At 45.4% G+C, this 19,256-nt stretch overlaps 1 protein-coding gene across 1 annotated transcript in view; it reads right to left on the bottom strand.

Annotated features, from left to right (window-relative positions):
- The window catches only part of mical2b (microtubule associated monooxygenase, calponin and LIM domain containing 2b), a 267,163-nt gene extending 248,424 nt beyond the window's left edge, over window positions 1–18,739 (bottom strand). Inside the window, exon 1 of the mRNA XM_078221390.1 lies at window positions 18,460–18,739. The gene's annotated coding sequence lies outside the window, so the exon portion shown is untranslated. The remainder of the gene's footprint in view (window positions 1–18,459) is intronic.
- Between the last annotated feature and the right edge of the window lie 517 nt (window positions 18,740–19,256).

Raw genomic sequence — 19,256 nt, 5'->3', positions numbered from 1 at the left:
AGTCTGACAGGCCGTATCATAAACATTCCTTCAATGGAGGCTACCATCTGTATTTCAGTCAATGGGGGCAGCGTTAGTTCTGTGCCAAGGGAGTAATTTTTGGGCTCCCACAACCCATACTCATGGAGAGATACACCCACGCCCATTAGACCCTGTTGGATGTCAGAATTCCACTCACCGAGACGGCCCGGAGTGGGGTTAGGACACAGGATCTTTCAACACAGACGTGGGAACAACCATCACTGAGGCATACACTCCATCACTGACCTCTCCCCATGCCTTTTCTAACAAAGTAAAGCTGGACTGAAGAGGGTCTGCGACTCAGCAGACACGCCGGCACAGTGGTTATCATTGCTGCCTCACAGCGCCAGGAACCGAGATTCGATTCCCAGCTTGGGTCACTAGTTGAGTGGAGTCTGCACGTTCTCCCCGTGTCTGCGTGGGTTTCCTCCGGGTGCTCCGGTTTCTTCCTACAGTCCGAAAGACGTGCTGGTTAGGTGCATTGGCCATGCTAAATTCTCCCTCAGTGTACCCGAACAGGCGCCGGAGTGTGGCGACTAGAGGATTTTCACAGTAACTTCATTGCAGTGTTAATGTAAGCCTCCTTGTGACATTAAAAAATAGAAAAAAGGTTTTTTGCCGTCTTGCTGTTGTGTCCATGCAACGTGTTTGACTGAGGAAAAGCAGACTCCACAGGCACTATACTTGGTGGTGAGATGCACACAAAATACCTAAAAATAGTCCTGCTTGGAATCACGTTAACAATCATTAGAAATTAAATATAAGTAGTTCAGGTGGTACATTAGTTGGCAGTGACATTAAACATAAAGTTTATCCTACGCTTACGGAGAATCTGACCTGTTCCAGGATTGTGGAAAGTTATTTGACTTCCTTTCTGGCATGTATCCCATATTCTGAAAGCAAGCAGCAGAGAAGCAACCTCAGACCCACTTTAATCTGACCAAGGATTCCAGTTAATACTGCAAAATGATGACAGTGCAATCTGAATCATGTGGTTATTTTCACTCAGGCTCACACAAATTGCGATATTCAAATCCACCCCTGGGCTGCTTCTTCCCTATTTCCGTAACCTGCATTCACCCCACTATTGGCCCCACCACCCCCTTGAGGTTTTGTGCACTCCTCAAAATCTGGCCCGATTTCCATCGTTTCTCCACCGGCGGCCATGCTTTCAACTGCTTGGGCCCCAAGCTCTGAGACTCTCTCCCAAAGCCTCTCAGTCCTCCTTTAAGCTGCAACCTATATATCTTTGACCAAGCTTTTTGGTCATGATCTTCCAATGTGGTTTGGTGTTACATCTTGTATGATTACAAAGTGCCTCGGGATGTTTTAGTACATTAACGATGTAATAAAAACGCAAGCTGTTATAGGTTTCCTTCTCCTGGGTAATGTTTTCCAATCGAGTGTTCCTACTCCTCTCAGGAACCATCAGAAGTTGCAGCTTCCCACGCAGTGGGATTCTATCAAATACCAGCCCATGCCGGGGTTATTCTGTTAACCCATGAAAACCTACATCTCAGCAACAGCATCATGGGCGGCACGGTGGCACAGTGGTTAGCACTACTGCCTCACAGTGCCAAGGACCTGGGTTCAATTCCGGCCTCGGGGTGACTGATTGCATGAGTTTGCACATTCTCTCTGTGTCTACGTGCCCTCTCTGGTGGGTGTAAAAGGTCCCATGGAGCTATTATGCTGAAGGGAATGGGTGTTCTCCACAATTACCTAGTCACTATTTACCCCACAGTAAACATGACTAAAAATAGATTCAGTAAGAGGTTTAACAACACCAGGTTAAAGTCCAACAGGTTTATTTGGTAGCAAAAGCCACACAAGCTTTCGGAGCTGCAAGCCCCTTCTTCAGGTGAGTGGGGATTCTGTTCACAAACAGAGCATATAAAAACACAAACTCAATTTACATGAATAATGGTTGGAATGCGAATACTAAGTATTCGCATTCCAACCATTATTCATGTAAATTGAGTTTGTGTCTTTATATGCTCGGTTTGTGAACAGAATCCCCACTCACCTGAAGAAGGGGCTTGCAGCTCCGAAAGCTTGTGTGGCTTTTGCTACCAAATAAACCTGTTGGACTTTAACCTGGTGTTGTTAAACTTCTTACTGTGTTTACCCCAGTCCAACGCCGGCATCTCCACATTAAAAATAGATTAGCAGTTCATTATCACAATGCTGTTTGTGGGATCTTGCTTTGTACAAACTGGCTACCACATTCCCGACATTACTTGTCAAGTACACAGAACTTATACAGCACAGAAACAGGCCATTCGGTCCAATGAGTCTATACAAGCGTTTATGCTCCACACAAGCCTCCTTCCCATCTTCATTTTAACACTGTCAGTACATTCTCCCTATTCCTTTCTCTCTCTCATGTACTTTTCGAACCTCCCATGAAATCTAACTGAAGCTTTTCACCTCAACCACTTACTGTGGCAGTGAGTTCCACATTCTCACCACTCTCTGAGTAAAGAACCTTCTCTTGAACTCCTTCCATTGGGATCCCACTTTAATCTAGTCCGTGGGCTCCATATCTCCATTATAGGTGAGACCACGGTATTTCACAGCTATGGCTACTGTTCAGGTTACACTGCACAAATGCCCCTTCCAATATTATGTGTTCATCTCTGCAGTTTCCAGTTCCAGTACACCAATAGAAATTAATAAAGCAAGAGCTTTCAAATTTTTCTTTTTTTAAGTGAATGTCTGGCTTCGTAGTGGACAGAGGCTTGTAGTCGCTTTAAAGAATTAACATTGTTGGGTCCAAGACAGAACCGCATTACACTGAGATTAGTGCGAAAGTGGATTGCTATTCCTGACTGCATGATACCAAGTTCCACACTACAGCAGACTGCATTATAACGACTTCCACACTATAGCAGACTGAGTTATACCGAGTTCCACACTGTAGCAGACTGAGTTATACCGAGTTCCACACTGTAGCAGACTGTGTTATACCGAGTTCCACACTATAGCAGACTGAGTTATACCGAGTTCCACACTGTAGCAGACTGTGTTATACCGAGTTCCACACTGAAGCAGACTGTGTTATACCGAGTTCCACACTATAGCAGACTAAGTTATACCGAGTTCCACACTATAGTAGACTGTGTTATACCGAGTTCCACACTACAGCAGAGTGAGTTATACCGAGTTCCACACTATAGCAGACTGCATTATACCGAGTTCCACACACTCGCAGACTGTGTCATACCGAGTTCCACACTGTAGCAGACTGTGTTATACCGAGTTCCACACTGTAGCAGACTGTGTTATACCGAGTTCCACACTGTAGCAAACTTTGTTATACCGAGTTCCACACTGTAGCAGACTGTGTTATACCGAGTTCCACACTGTAGCAAACTTTGTTATACTGAGTTCCACACTGTAGCAGACTGCATTATACCGAGTTCCACACTGTAGCAGACTGAGTTATACCGAGTTCCACACTGTAGCAGACTGAGTTATACCGAGTTCCACACTATAGCAGACTGAGTTATACCGAGTTCCACACTATAGCAGACTGTGTTATACTGAGTTACACACTATAGCAACTGTGTTATACCGAGTTCCACACTACATAGGCTGTGTTATACCGAGTTCCACACACTCGCAGACTGTGCTATACTGAGTTCCACACACTCGCAGACTGTGTTATACTGAGTTACACACACTCGCAGACTGTGTTATACTGAGTTACACACTATAGCAACTGTGTTATACCGAGTTCCACACTATAGCAGACTGAGTTATACCGAGTTCCACACTATAGCAGACTGAGTTATACCGAGTTCCACACTACAGCAGACTGTGTTATACCGAGTTCCACACACTCGCAGACTGTGTTATACTGAGTTCCACACTATAGCAACTGTGTTATACTGAGTTCCACACACTCGCAGACTGTGTTATACTGAGTTACACACTACAGCAGACTGTGTTATACCGAGTTCCACACACTCGCAGACTGTGTTATACTGAGTTACACACTATAGCAACTGTGTTATACCGAGTTCCACACTACATAGACTGTGTTATACCGAGTTCCACACACTCGCAGACTGTGCTATACTGAGTTACACACTATAGCAGACTGTGTTATACTGAGTTCCACACACTCGCAGACTGTGTTATACTGAGTTACACACTATAGCAACTGTGTTATACCGAGTTCCACACTACATAGACTGTGTTATACCGAGTTCCACACACTCGCAGACTGTGCTATACTGAGTTACACACTATAGCAGACTGTGTTATACTGAGTTACACACACTCGCAGACTGTGTTATACTGAGTTACACACCATAGCAACTGTGTTATACCGAGTTCCATGCTGTAGCAGACTGAGTTATACAGAGTTCCACACTATAGCATACTGCATTATACCGAGTTCCACACTATAGCAGACTGTGTTATACCGACTTCCACACTGTAGCAGACTGAGTTATACCGAGTTCCACACTATAGCAGACTGAGTTATACCGAGTTCCACACACTCGCAGACTGTGTTATACTGAGTTACACACTATAGCAACTGTGTTATACCGAGTTCCGCACTATAGCATACTGCGTTATACCGAGTTCCACACTATAGCAGACTGAGTTATACCGAGTTCCACACACTCGCAGACTGTGTTATACTGAGTTCCACACACTCGCAGACTGTGTTATACTGAGTTACACACTATAGCAACTGTGTTATACCGAGTTCCATGCTGTAGCAGACTGAGTTATACAGAGTTCCACACTATAGCATACTGCATTATACCGAGTTCCACACTATAGCAGACTGTGTTATACCGACTTCCACACTGTAGCAGACTGAGTTATACCGACTTCCACACTGTAGCAGACTGAGTTATACCAACTTCCACACTGTAGCAGACTGAGTTAACCGAGTTCCACACTATAGCAGACTGAGTTATACCGAGTTCCACACTACAGCAGACTGCGTCATACCGAGTTCCACACTGTAGCAGACTGAGTTATGCCGAGTTCCACACTATAGCAGACTGTGTTATACCGAGTTCCACACTGTAGCAGACTGAGTTATACCGAGATCCACACTATAGCAACTGAGTTATATCGAGTTCCACGCTATAGCAGACTGTGTTATACCGAGTTCCACACTGTAGCAGACTGAGTTATACCGAGTTCCACACTGTAGCAGACTGTGTTATACCGAGTTCCACACACTCGCAGACTGTGTTATACCGAGTTCCACACTGTAGCAGACTGTGTTATACCGAGTTCCACACACTCGCAGACTGTGTTATACCGAGTTCCACACTGTAGCAGACTGTGTTATACCGAGTTCCACACACTCGCAGACTGTGTTATACCGAGTTCCACACACTATAGCAGACTGTGTTATACTGAGTTACACACTATAGCAACTGTGTTATACCGAGTTCCACACTACATAGACTGTGTTATACCGAGTTCCACACACTCGCAGACTGTGCTATACTGAGTTTCACACACTCGCAGACTATGTTATACTGAGTTACACACTATAGCAGACTGTGCTATACTGAGTTCCACACTGTAGCATACTGCATTATACCGAGTTCCACACACTCGCAGACTGTGTTATACTGAGTTACACACTATAGCAACTGTGTTATACCGAGTTCCACACTACAGCAGACTGTGTTATACTGAGTTCCACACTACAGCAGACTGTGTTATACCGAGTTCCACACACTCGCAGACTGTGTTATACTGAGTTACACACTATAGCAACTGTGTTATACCGAGTTCCATGCTGTAGCAGACTGAGTTATACCGAGTTCCACACTGTAGCAGACTGTGTTATACCAAGTTCCACACACTCGCAGACTGTGTTATACTGAGTTCCACACTACAGCAGACTGTGTTATACCGAGTTCCACACACTCGCAGACTGTGTTATACTGAGTTCCACACACTCGCAGACTGTGTTATACTGAGTTCCACACTATAGCAACTGTGTTATACCGAGTTCCACACTATAGCAACTGTGTTATACTGAGTTCCATGCTGTAGCAGACTGAGTTATACCGAGTTCCACACTATAGCAGACTGAGTTATACCGAGTTCCACACTATAGCAACTGCGTTATACCGGGTTCCACACTATAGCAGACTGTGTTATACCGACTTCCACACTGTAGCAGACTGAGTTATACCGAGTTCCACACTATAGCAGACTGTGTTATACCGACTTCCACACTGTAGCAGACTGAGTTATACCGAGTTCCACACTATAGCAGACTGAGTTATACCGAGTTCCACACTGTAGCAACTGCGTTATACCGAGTTCCACACTGTAGCAGACTGTGTTATACCAAGTTCCACACTGTAGCAGACTGAGTTATACCGAGTTCCACACTATAGCAGACTGTGTTATACCGACTTCCACACTGTAGCAGACTGCGTTATACCGAGTCCCACACTGTAGCAGACTGAGTTATACCGAGTTCCACACTATAGCAGCTGTGTTATACCGAGTTCCACACTATAGCAGACTGAGTTATACCGAGTTCCACACTATAGCAGACTGAGTTATACCGAGTTCCACACTATAGCATACTGCGTTATACCGAGTTCCACACTGTAGCAGACTGCGTTATACCGAGTCCCACACTGTAGCAGACTGTGTTATACCAAGTTGCACACTGTAGCAGACTGTGTTATACCGACTTCCACACTGTAGCAGACTGCGTTATACCGAGTCCCACACTGTAGCAGACTGAGTTATACCGAGTTCCACACTATAGCAGCTGTGTTATACCGAGTTCCACACTATAGCAGACTGAGTTATACCGAGTTCCACACTATAGCAGACTGAGTTATACCGAGTTCCACACTATAGCATACTGCGTTATACCGAGTTCCACACTGTAGCAGACTGCGTTATACCGAGTCCCACACTGTAGCAGACTGAGTTATACCGAGTTCCATGCTGTAGCAGACTGAGTTATACCGAGTTCCACACTGTAGCAGACTGAGTTATACCGAGTTCCACACTATAGCAGACTGAGTTATACCGAGTTCCATGCTGTAGCAGACTGCGTTATACCGAGTCCCACACTGTAGCAGACTGAGTTATACCGAGTTCCACACTGTAGCAGACTGCGTTATACCGAGTCCCACACTGTAGCAGACTGAGTTATACCGAGTTCCATGCTGTAGCAGACTGAGTTATACCGAGTTCCACACTGTAGCAGACTGAGTTATACCGAGTTCCACACTATAGCAGACTGAGTTATACCGAGTTCCACACTATAGCAGACTGAGTTATACCGAGTTCCACACTATAGCATACTGCGTTATACCGAGTTCCACACTATAGCAGACTGAGTTATACCGAGTACCACGCTGTAACAGACTGTGTTATACCGAGTTCCACACTATAGCAGACTGAGTTATACCGAGTTCCACACTATAGCAGCTGTGTTATACCGAGTTCCACACACTCGCAGACTGTGTTATACTGAGTTACACACTATAGCAACTGTGTTATACCGAGTTCCACACTACAGCAGACTGTGTTATACTGAGTTCCACACTACAGCAGACTGTGTTATACCGAGTTCCACACACTCGCAGACTGTGTTATACTGAGTTACACACACTCGCAGACTGTGTTATACTGAGTTACACACTATAGCAACTGTGTTATACCGAGTTCCATGCTGTAGCAGACTGAGTTATACAGAGTTCCACACTATAGCATACTGCATTATACCGAGTTCCACACTATAGCAGACTGTGTTATACCGACTTCCACACTGTAGCAGACTGAGTTATACCGACTTCCACACTGTAGCAGACTGAGTTAACCGAGTTCCACACTATAGCAGACTGAGTTATACCGAGTTCCACACTACAGCAGACTGCGTCATACCGAGTTCCACACTGTAGCAGACTGAGTTATGCCGAGTTCCACACTATAGCAGACTGTGTTATACCGAGTTCCACACTGTAGCAGACTGAGTTATACCGAGATCCACACTATAGCAACTGAGTTATATCGAGTTCCACGCTATAGCAGACTGTGTTATACCGAGTTCCACACTGTAGCAGACTGAGTTATACCGAGTTCCACACTGTAGCAGACTGTGTTATACCGAGTTCCACACACTCGCAGACTGTGTTATACCGAGTTCCACACACTATAGCAGACTGTGTTATACTGAGTTACACACTATAGCAACTGTGTTATACCGAGTTCCACACTACATAGACTGTGTTATACCGAGTTCCACACACTCGCAGACTGTGCTATACTGAGTTTCACACACTCGCAGACTATGTTATACTGAGTTACACACGAGAGCAGACTGTGCTATACTGAGTTCCACACTGTAGCATACTGCATTATACCGAGTTCCACACACTCGCAGACTGTGTTATACTGAGTTACACACTATAGCAACTGTGTTATACCGAGTTCCACACTACATAGACTGTGTTATACCGAGTTCCACACTACATAGACTGTGTTATACCGAGTTCCACACTACAGCAGACTGTGTTATACCGAGTTCCACACACTCGCAGACTGTGTTATACTGAGTTCCACACACTCGCAGACTGTGTTATACTGAGTTCCACACTATAGCAACTGTGTTATACTGAGTTCCACACACTCGCAGACTGTGTTATACTGAGTTACACACTACAGCAGACTGTGTTATACCGAGTTCCACACACTCGCAGACTGTGTTATACTGAGTTACACACTATAGCAACTGTGTTATACCGAGTTCCACACTACATAGACTGTGTTATACCGAGTTCCACACACTCGCAGACTGTGCTATACTGAGTTACACACTATAGCAGACTGTGTTATACTGAGTTACACACACTCGCAGACTGTGTTATACTGAGTTACACACTATAGCAACTGTGTTATACCGAGTTCCATGCTGTAGCAGACTGAGTTATACAGAGTTCCACACTATAGCATACTGCATTATACCGAGTTCCACACTATAGCAGACTGTGTTATACCGACTTCCACACTGTAGCAGACTGAGTTATACCGAGTTCCACACTATAGCAGACTGAGTTATACCGAGTTCCACACACTCGCAGACTGTGTTATACTGAGTTACACACTATAGCAACTGTGTTATACCGAGTTCCGCACTATAGCATACTGCGTTATACCGAGTTCCACACTATAGCAGACTGAGTTATACCGAGTTCCACACACTCGCAGACTGTGTTATACTGAGTTACACACTATAGCAACTGTGTTATACCGAGTTCCATGCTGTAGCAGACTGAGTTATACAGAGTTCCACACTATAGCATACTGCATTATACCGAGTTCCACACTATAGCAGACTGTGTTATACCGACTTCCACACTGTAGCAGACTGAGTTATACCGACTTCCACACTGTAGCAGACTGAGTTATACCAACTTCCACACTGTAGCAGACTGAGTTAACCGAGTTCCACACTATAGCAGACTGAGTTATACCGAGTTCCACACTACAGCAGACTGCGTCATACCGAGTTCCACACTGTAGCAGACTGAGTTATGCCGAGTTCCACACTATAGCAGACTGTGTTATACCGAGTTCCACACTGTAGCAGACTGAGTTATACCGAGATCCACACTATAGCAACTGAGTTATATCGAGTTCCACGCTATAGCAGACTGTGTTATACCGAGTTCCACACTGTAGCAGACTGAGTTATACCGAGTTCCACACTGTAGCAGACTGTGTTATACCGAGTTCCACACACTCGCAGACTGTGTTATACCGAGTTCCACACACTATAGCAGACTGTGTTATACTGAGTTACACACTATAGCAACTGTGTTATACCGAGTTCCACACTACATAGACTGTGTTATACCGAGTTCCACACACTCGCAGACTGTGCTATACTGAGTTTCACACACTCGCAGACTATGTTATACTGAGTTACACACTATAGCAGACTGTGCTATACTGAGTTCCACACTGTAGCATACTGCATTATACCGAGTTCCACACACTCGCAGACTGTGTTATACTGAGTTACACACTATAGCAACTGTGTTATACCGAGTTCCACACTACAGCAGACTGTGTTATACTGAGTTCCACACTACAGCAGACTGTGTTATACCGAGTTCCACACACTCGCAGACTGTGTTATACTGAGTTACACACTATAGCAACTGTGTTATACCGAGTTCCATGCTGTAGCAGACTGAGTTATACCGAGTTCCACACTGTAGCAGACTGTGTTATACCAAGTTCCACACACTCGCAGACTGTGTTATACTGAGTTCCACACTACAGCAGACTGTGTTATACCGAGTTCCACACACTCGCAGACTGTGTTATACTGAGTTCCACACACTCGCAGACTGTGTTATACTGAGTTCCACACTATAGCAACTGTGTTATACCGAGTTCCACACTATAGCAACTGTGTTATACCGAGTTCCATGCTGTAGCAGACTGAGTTATACCGAGTTCCACACTATAGCAGACTGAGTTATACCGAGTTCCACACTATAGCAACTGCGTTATACCGGGTTCCACACTATAGCAGACTGTGTTATACCGACTTCCACACTGTAGCAGACTGAGTTATACCGAGTTCCACACTATAGCAGACTGTGTTATACCGACTTCCACACTGTAGCAGACTGAGTTATACCGAGTTCCACACTATAGCAGACTGAGTTATACCGAGTTCCACACTGTAGCAACTGCGTTATACCGAGTTCCACACTGTAGCAGACTGTGTTATACCAAGTTCCACACTGTAGCAGACTGAGTTATACCGAGTTCCACACTATAGCAGACTGTGTTATACCGACTTCCACACTGTAGCAGACTGCGTTATACCGAGTCCCACACTGTAGCAGACTGAGTTATACCGAGTTCCACACTATAGCAGCTGTGTTATACCGAGTTCCACACTATAGCAGACTGAGTTATACCGAGTTCCACACTATAGCAGACTGAGTTATACCGAGTTCCACACTATAGCATACTGCGTTATACCGAGTTCCACACTGTAGCAGACTGCGTTATACCGAGTCCCACACTGTAGCAGACTGTGTTATACCAAGTTGCACACTGTAGCAGACTGTGTTATACCGACTTCCACACTGTAGCAGACTGCGTTATACCGAGTCCCACACTGTAGCAGACTGAGTTATACCGAGTTCCACACTATAGCAGCTGTGTTATACCGAGTTCCACACTATAGCAGACTGAGTTATACCGAGTTCCACACTATAGCAGACTGAGTTATACCGAGTTCCACACTATAGCATACTGCGTTATACCGAGTTCCACACTGTAGCAGACTGCGTTATACCGAGTCCCACACTGTAGCAGACTGAGTTATACCGAGTTCCATGCTGTAGCAGACTGAGTTATACCGAGTTCCACACTGTAGCAGACTGAGTTATACCGAGTTCCACACTATAGCAGACTGAGTTATACCGAGTTCCATGCTGTAGCAGACTGCGTTATACCGAGTCCCACACTGTAGCAGACTGAGTTATACCGAGTTCCACACTGTAGCAGACTGCGTTATACCGAGTCCCACACTGTAGCAGACTGAGTTATACCGAGTTCCATGCTGTAGCAGACTGAGTTATACCGAGTTCCACACTGTAGCAGACTGAGTTATACCGAGTTCCACACTATAGCAGACTGAGTTATACCGAGTTCCACACTATAGCAGACTGAGTTATACCGAGTTCCACACTATAGCATACTGCGTTATACCGAGTTCCACACTATAGCAGACTGAGTTATACCGAGTACCACGCTGTAACAGACTGTGTTATACCGAGTTCCACACTATAGCAGACTGAGTTATACCGAGTTCCACACTATAGCAGCTGTGTTATACCGAGTTCCACACACTCGCAGACTGTGTTATACTGAGTTACACACTATAGCAACTGTGTTATACCGAGTTCCACACTACAGCAGACTGTGTTATACTGAGTTCCACACTACAGCAGACTGTGTTATACCGAGTTCCACACACTCGCAGACTGTGTTATACTGAGTTACACACTATAGCAACTGTGTTATACCGAGTTCCATGCTGTAGCAGACTGAGTTATACCGAGTTCCACACTGTAGCAGACTGTGTTATACCGAGTTCCACACACTCGCAGACTGTGTTATACTGAGTTCCACACTACAGCAGACTGTGTTATACCGAGTTCCACACACTCGCAGACTGTGTTATACTGAGTTCCACACACTCGCAGACTGTGTTATACTGAGTTCCACACTATAGCAACTGTGTTATACCGAGTTCCACACTATAGCAACTGTGTTATACCGAGTTCCATGCTGTAGCAGACTGAGTTATACCGAGTTCCACACTATAGCAGACTGAGTTATACCGAGTTCCACACTATAGCAACTGCGTTATACCGGGTTCCACACTATAGCAGACTGTGTTATACCGACTTCCACACTGTAGCAGACTGAGTTATACCGAGTTCCACACTATAGCAGACTGTGTTATACCGACTTCCACACTGTAGCAGACTGAGTTATACCGAGTTCCACACTATAGCAGACTGAGTTATACCGAGTTCCACACTGTAGCAACTGCGTTATACCGAGTTCCACACTGTAGCAGACAGTGTTATACCAAGTTCCACACTGTAGCAGACTGAGTTATACCGAGTTCCACACTATAGCAGACTGTGTTATACCGACTTCCACACTGTAGCAGACTGCGTTATACCGAGTCCCACACTGTAGCAGACTGAGTTATACCGAGTTCCACACTATAGCAGCTGTGTTATACCGAGTTCCACACTATAGCAGACTGAGTTATACCGAGTTCCACACTATAGCAGACTGAGTTATACCGAGTTCCACACTATAGCATACTGCGTTATACCGAGTTCCACACTGTAGCAGACTGCGTTATACCGAGTCCCACACTGTAGCAGACTGTGTTATACCAAGTTCCACACTGTAGCAGACTGTGTTATACCGACTTCCACACTGTAGCAGACTGCGTTATACCGAGTCCCACACTGTAGCAGACTGAGTTATACCGAGTTCCACACTATAGCAGCTGTGTTATACCGAGTTCCACACTATAGCAGACTGAGTTATACCGAGTTCCACACTATAGCAGACTGAGTTATACCGAGTTCCACACTATAGCATACTGCGTTATACCGAGTTCCACACTGTAGCAGACTGCGTTATACCGAGTCCCACACTGTAGCAGACTGAGTTATACCGAGTTCCATGCTGTAGCAGACTGAGTTATACCGAGTTCCACACTGTAGCAGACTGAGTTATACCGAGTTCCACACTATAGCAGACTGAGTTATACCGAGTTCCATGCTGTAGCAGACTGAGTTATACCGAGTTCCACACTGTAGCAGACTGAGTTATACCGAGTTCCACACTATAGCAGACTGAGTTATACCGAGTTCCACACTATAGCAGACTGAGTTATACCGAGTTCCACACTATAGCATACTGCGTTATACCGAGTTCCACACTATAGCAGACTGAGTTATACTGAGTACCACGCTGTAACAGACTGTGTTATACCGAGTTCCACACTATAGCAGACTGAGTTATACCGAGTTCCACACTATAGCAGCTGTGTTATACCGAGTTCCACACACTCGCAGACTGTGTTATACTGAGTTACACACTATAGCAACTGTGTTATACCGAGTTCCACACACTCGCAGACTGTGTTATACTGAGTTACACACTATAGCAACTGTGTTATACCGAGTTCCACACACTCGCAGACTGTGTTATACCGAGTTCCACACACTCGCAGACTGTGTTATACTGAGTTACACACACTCGCAGACTGTGTTATACTGAGTTACACACTATAGCAACTGTGTTATACCGAGTTCCACACTACAGCAGACTATGTTATACCGAGTTCCACACACTTGCAGACTGTGTTATACTGAGTTCCACACACTCGCAGACTGTGTTATACTGAGTTACACACTATAGCAACTGTGTTATACCGAGTCCATGCTGTAGCAGACTGAGTTATACCGAGTTCCACACTATCGCAGACTGAGTTATACCGAGTTCCACACTGTAGCAGATTCTTGTAAGCGAGTTCCACACTGTAGCAGACTGCGTTATACTGAGTTCCACACTGTCGCAGACTGCGTTATACCGAGTTCCACACTATAGCAGACTGTGTTATACCGAGTTCCACACTATAGCAGACTGTGTTATACCGAGTTCCACACTATAGCAGACTGCGTTATACCGAGTTCCACACTATAGCAGACTGTGTTATACCGAGTTCCACACTGTCGCAGACTGTGTTATACCGAGTTCCACACTGGAGCAGACTGCATTATACCGAGTTCCACACTGTAGCAGACTGCGTTATACCGAGTTCCACACTGTAGCAGACTGTGTTATACCGAGTTCCACACTGTCGCAGACTGTGTTATACCGAGTTCCACACTGGAGCAGACTGCATTATACCGAGTTCCACACTGTAGCAGACTGCGTTATACCGAGTTCCACACTGTAGCAGACTGCATTATACCGAGTTCCACACTGGAGCAGACTGCGTTATACCGAGTTCCACACTGGAGCAGACTGCATTACACCGAGTTCCACACTGTAGCAGACTGCATTATGCCGAGTTCCACACTGGAGCAGACTGCATTATACCGAGTTCCACACTGGAGCAGACTGCATTATACCGAGTTCCACACTGTAGCAGACTGCGTTATACCGAGTTCCACACTGTAGCAGACTGCGTTATACCGAGTTCCACACTGTAGCAGACTGCGTTATACCGAGTTCCACACTATAGCAGACTGTGTTATACCGAGTTCCACACTGTAGCAGACTGCGTTATACCGGGTTCCACACTATAGCCTACTGTGTTATACCGAGTACCACACTATAGCTGACTGTGTTATACCGAGTTCCACACTGTAGCAGACTGCGTTATACCGAGTTCCACACTATAGCCGACTGTGTTATACCGAGTTCCACACTGTAGCAGACTGTGTTATACAGAGATCCACACTGTAGCAGACTGCGTTATACCGAGTTCCACACTATAGCAGACTGTGTTATACCGAGTTCCACACTATAGCAGACTGTGTTATACCGAGTTCCACACTATAGCAGACTGTGTTATACCGAGTTCCACACTGTAGCAACTGTGTTATACCGAGTTCCATTCTATAGCAGACTGTGTTATGCCGAGTTCCACACTGTAGCAGACTGTGTTATACCGAGATCCACACTATAGCAGACTGAGTTATACCGAGTTCCACACTGTAGCAGACTGAGTTATACCGAGTTCCACACTGTAGCAGACTGAGTTATACCGAGTTCCACACTATAGCAGACTGCGTTATACCGAGTTCCACACTGTAGCAGACTGAGTTATACCGACTTCCACACTATAGCAGACTGTGTTATACCGAGTTCCACACTGTAGCAGACTGCGTTATACCGAGTTCCACACTATAGCAGACTGAGTTATACCGAGTTCCACACTGTAGAAGACTGGGTTATACCGAGTTCCACACTGTAGCAGACTGAGTTATACCGAGTTCCACACTGTAGAAGACTGAGTTACACCGAGTTCCACACTGTAGCAGACTGGGTTATACCGAGTTCCACACTGTAGCAGACTGAGTTATACCGAGTTCCACACTGTAGCAGACTGTGTTATACCGAGTTCCACACTGTAGAAGACTGAGTTACACCGAGTTCCACACTGTAGCAGACTGTGTTATACCGAGTTCCACACACTCGCAGACTGTTATACCGAGTTCCACACTCTCACAAACTGTGTTATACTGAGTTACACACTATAGCAACTGTGTTATACCGAGTTCCACACACTCGCAGACTGTGTTATACTGAGTTACACACTATAGCAACTGTGTTATACCGAGTTCCACACTACAGCAGACTGTGTTATACTGAGTTCCACACTATAGCAGACTGCGTTATACTGAGTTCTACACTATAGCAGACTGAGTTATACCGAGTTCCACACTGTAGCAGACTGTGTTATACCGAGTTCCACACTACAGCAGACTGTGTTATACTGAGTTCCACACTATAGCAGACTGAGTTATACCGAGTTCCACACTGTAGCAGACTGTGTTATACCGAGTTCCACACCAGAGCAGATGTCAGGCCAAGTTCTGGCTATTCTGGACTGCGTTATACCAAGTTCCGCACTACACCTATTCATGTGCGTCTGAAGACTGGTATACCACGTTTCAGGCTATTCTTTGATTTGATTTATTATTGTCCCATGAATTGAGATACAGTGAAAAGTATTGTTTCTTGCACACTATACAGACAAAACATACTGTTCATAGCGAACATAGGGGAGAAGGAAAGGAGAGGGTGTAGAATATAGTTTTACAGTCATCGAAATAGAACATTATTAGAGAGTTTAAAAGAGTTTTTTTTAAAAGAGTACAGTTTTAATAACATAGAACAAGAGTAAAAGACAGAATTAGAGGATGTGCTGGGAACAGCTCACAAGAGGTTGCCACACTCCAGTACCACCCTGAATTTTCTGGACCATGTTATACTGAGTTATGCACTTCAGTGGATTGTGTTATAGCGGGAATGCAATATATTAGTGACTAACTCAAATTAACGACCCCTAACATGACTAAACCTTAAAAGGTACTTCACTGACAGTGAAAAGCTTTGGGACATCCTGAGGTTGCTCAAGGCACCATATTATTACAAATTCTTTCTTTCTAAAATCATATTCCTGTAGACATTCCTCCCCCCAGTAACCAGCAAAGTCAGCAGGTACAATTGGAGGCATTTGTGTGAAAACTCGCTCCCCATCTCGCCACTGCTTTAAGGTGGGTGTTGTAAAGACACCCAATCAGAAATGGATTTGGTTGCTGCATGTCCCTCTAACGTTCATAGATGGAAGGATGCCCACCATAACCTGTTCACGTTTAATGGGCTAACCCCTCTGTTCAAATGCTGAGTAGAGAATGCTAATCCCGCGTCCCAGCTAAACATCTCCCAACAGTAATACCTACACGTGATCTCTCCTCCCACAGTAACCAGCCCCATGTATGAACAAAGATACCAAGCAGAAGCAACATCTAGCCTGACCTGTCACCTAACTATCTTGAATTTCTCCTAGTTTGATACCACAGAAAATGTACAGCACATTAACTCCAATAAGAGTTATAAAAGCAAAATTATGGGCAGCACTCTCACCTTTGAGTCAGAACATTACGAGTTCAGCACCGAGGGAGCGCCGCGCTGCTGGGGGGGCAGCACCCAGGGAGCGCCGCACTGCTGGGGGGGGCAGCACCGAGGGAGCGCCGCACTGCTGGGGGGGGCAGCACCGAGGGAGCGCCGCACTGCCAGGGGGGGGCAGCACCGAGGGAGCGCTGCGCTGCCGGGGGGTCACTACTGAAGGAGCGCTGCACTGTCAGAGGGGAACTGCTGAACGAGGGCCGCACTATCGGAGGGGAAGTATGGAGTGAGGGCTGCACTATCGGAGTTGCTGAACGGGATTTTATGGCCTCGCTCGAGCGAGAGCGGAAATTCCCACCCGAGGTTTACGGACATTTCTGTCGTCCACCCCTCGCCCACTCCGATTCCGGGGCAGGCGAGGCGGTAGAATTCCGGCGGTTGTCTTTGAAATATGACAAACTGAAGTCTATTCTGCCCTCTCGGCTGAAGGTTAAAAAAAAAAGCCATGACACTGTTCCGAGAAAGAACACGAGAGTTTCACCATGTGTTCCCACCAATATTTATCTACAACAAACATCACTTAAAACCAGATCATCAAGTTAAGATCACGTCGCTCTTAGTGGAAGCCTGGTCTTGCGCACTTACGACATTACAACAGTGACTACACTTCAAAAGTACTTCATTGGCTGAAAAGGGAGGGGGAAGCACCCAGGGGCTGGGAAAGGTGCTATGGAAATGCAGATTATTCCTTTGGGAGGTTTACATGATTTCCAATTACAGTTACAGTATCAGAGTCAATTTATTGGCACGTGTGTCCCCCTCCCCTCTCTTCCCCCCCCCCCCCCAGGTCACTGCAATCCAGCAGATTTGGTGTATTTATAGCTGGCATCATAAATAGCCATGCTGAGCTGTTCACTTCTGGTATAAAAAAGGAGCAAGGTAAGGTAGCTTCGCAGGGTTAATTATTAAACAGCAGCTGCACTTTACACGGTATTAAGTCTGCCGCTGAGTAACTCCATACAATACGTCAGAAATCTGACACAGCCTGGAAACTTAATGCTTCTTGTAAACTTAGCTGCTCCCTGGTTTAAAGAATAAAATTGCTTTGCTAATGAACAGAGGCGGAACCGTGTGAGTTTAACGTGCCAGACTTGACTGAGTGACACTTGTTTGAACTGAATTTTTGAACGAAAAGTAGTTTGTTTTTGTACTTACATCAGTCGAGCCCCGGGGGTTTTGCTTCCTGCTATTGCTGATCCTTTAAAAGGGCAGATGGTTTTTTTTAAAGCAGGTTTGCTTTTTCCTGCTCAGAACGAAGTGTGTGTGTGTGTGTGTTTTTTAGCACATTTTCCTCGCGTTGCTGGTAACCATCTGTAGCCCCGTGGGGGGGAAAATAATCCACAGTTCACCCCCTAAATAATCACTAGTTCAGCGTGTTCCTCACACGCACACACACACACACGTTTGAAAGGTTGATCTCACACTGTGTGTGTGTGTGTGTGTGGCTCTGGGCTGGGTTAATTGCAGACACAGTGCCCAATCAGAAGCTGGGGAGTGTTATAACTGACGTTTCCCAGACTCTGTCAGCAAGTTAAAAGTTATCATGAGCTGGTGGGAGTGACATTTATTTATTTTTCCCAAATCCCTCCATCCTGGCTCACTTTGACAGCCTTCTCCGCGTCCTTCTTAAGTGGAAGTTTCCAGAAGCTGCCCAAGGAATTTGATTCATGAGTTTGCAAATGATGTCACCACTTGTACAAGTTAAACAGCCACAAGTGTTCCCTTGTTGCTGCTTGACTTATCCACAACAAACGCTGCACCAGAATGTTAACGTTCAAGGGAGGAAAATTGATTCTTGTTCTGTTGACTGCAGCGTGGATAATTGGCACACTTTACTTTAAAAATAAAAAAAATTGCTGCTGTCAAAATGTCCACCCAGAGCAGGTAGCCTCCAGTCAGAGTGGATACCTTCTTTTCTGATTTCACCAAGAAAAAAATGGAGATACCTTGTC

This window comes from Mustelus asterias, chromosome 9, assembly GCF_964213995.1.
Source record: "Mustelus asterias chromosome 9, sMusAst1.hap1.1, whole genome shotgun sequence".
NCBI lineage: Eukaryota > Metazoa > Chordata > Chondrichthyes > Carcharhiniformes > Triakidae > Mustelus > Mustelus asterias.
The sequence above is the reverse complement of the archived record's forward strand: the minus strand, read 5'-3'. Positions and strand labels throughout refer to the sequence as shown.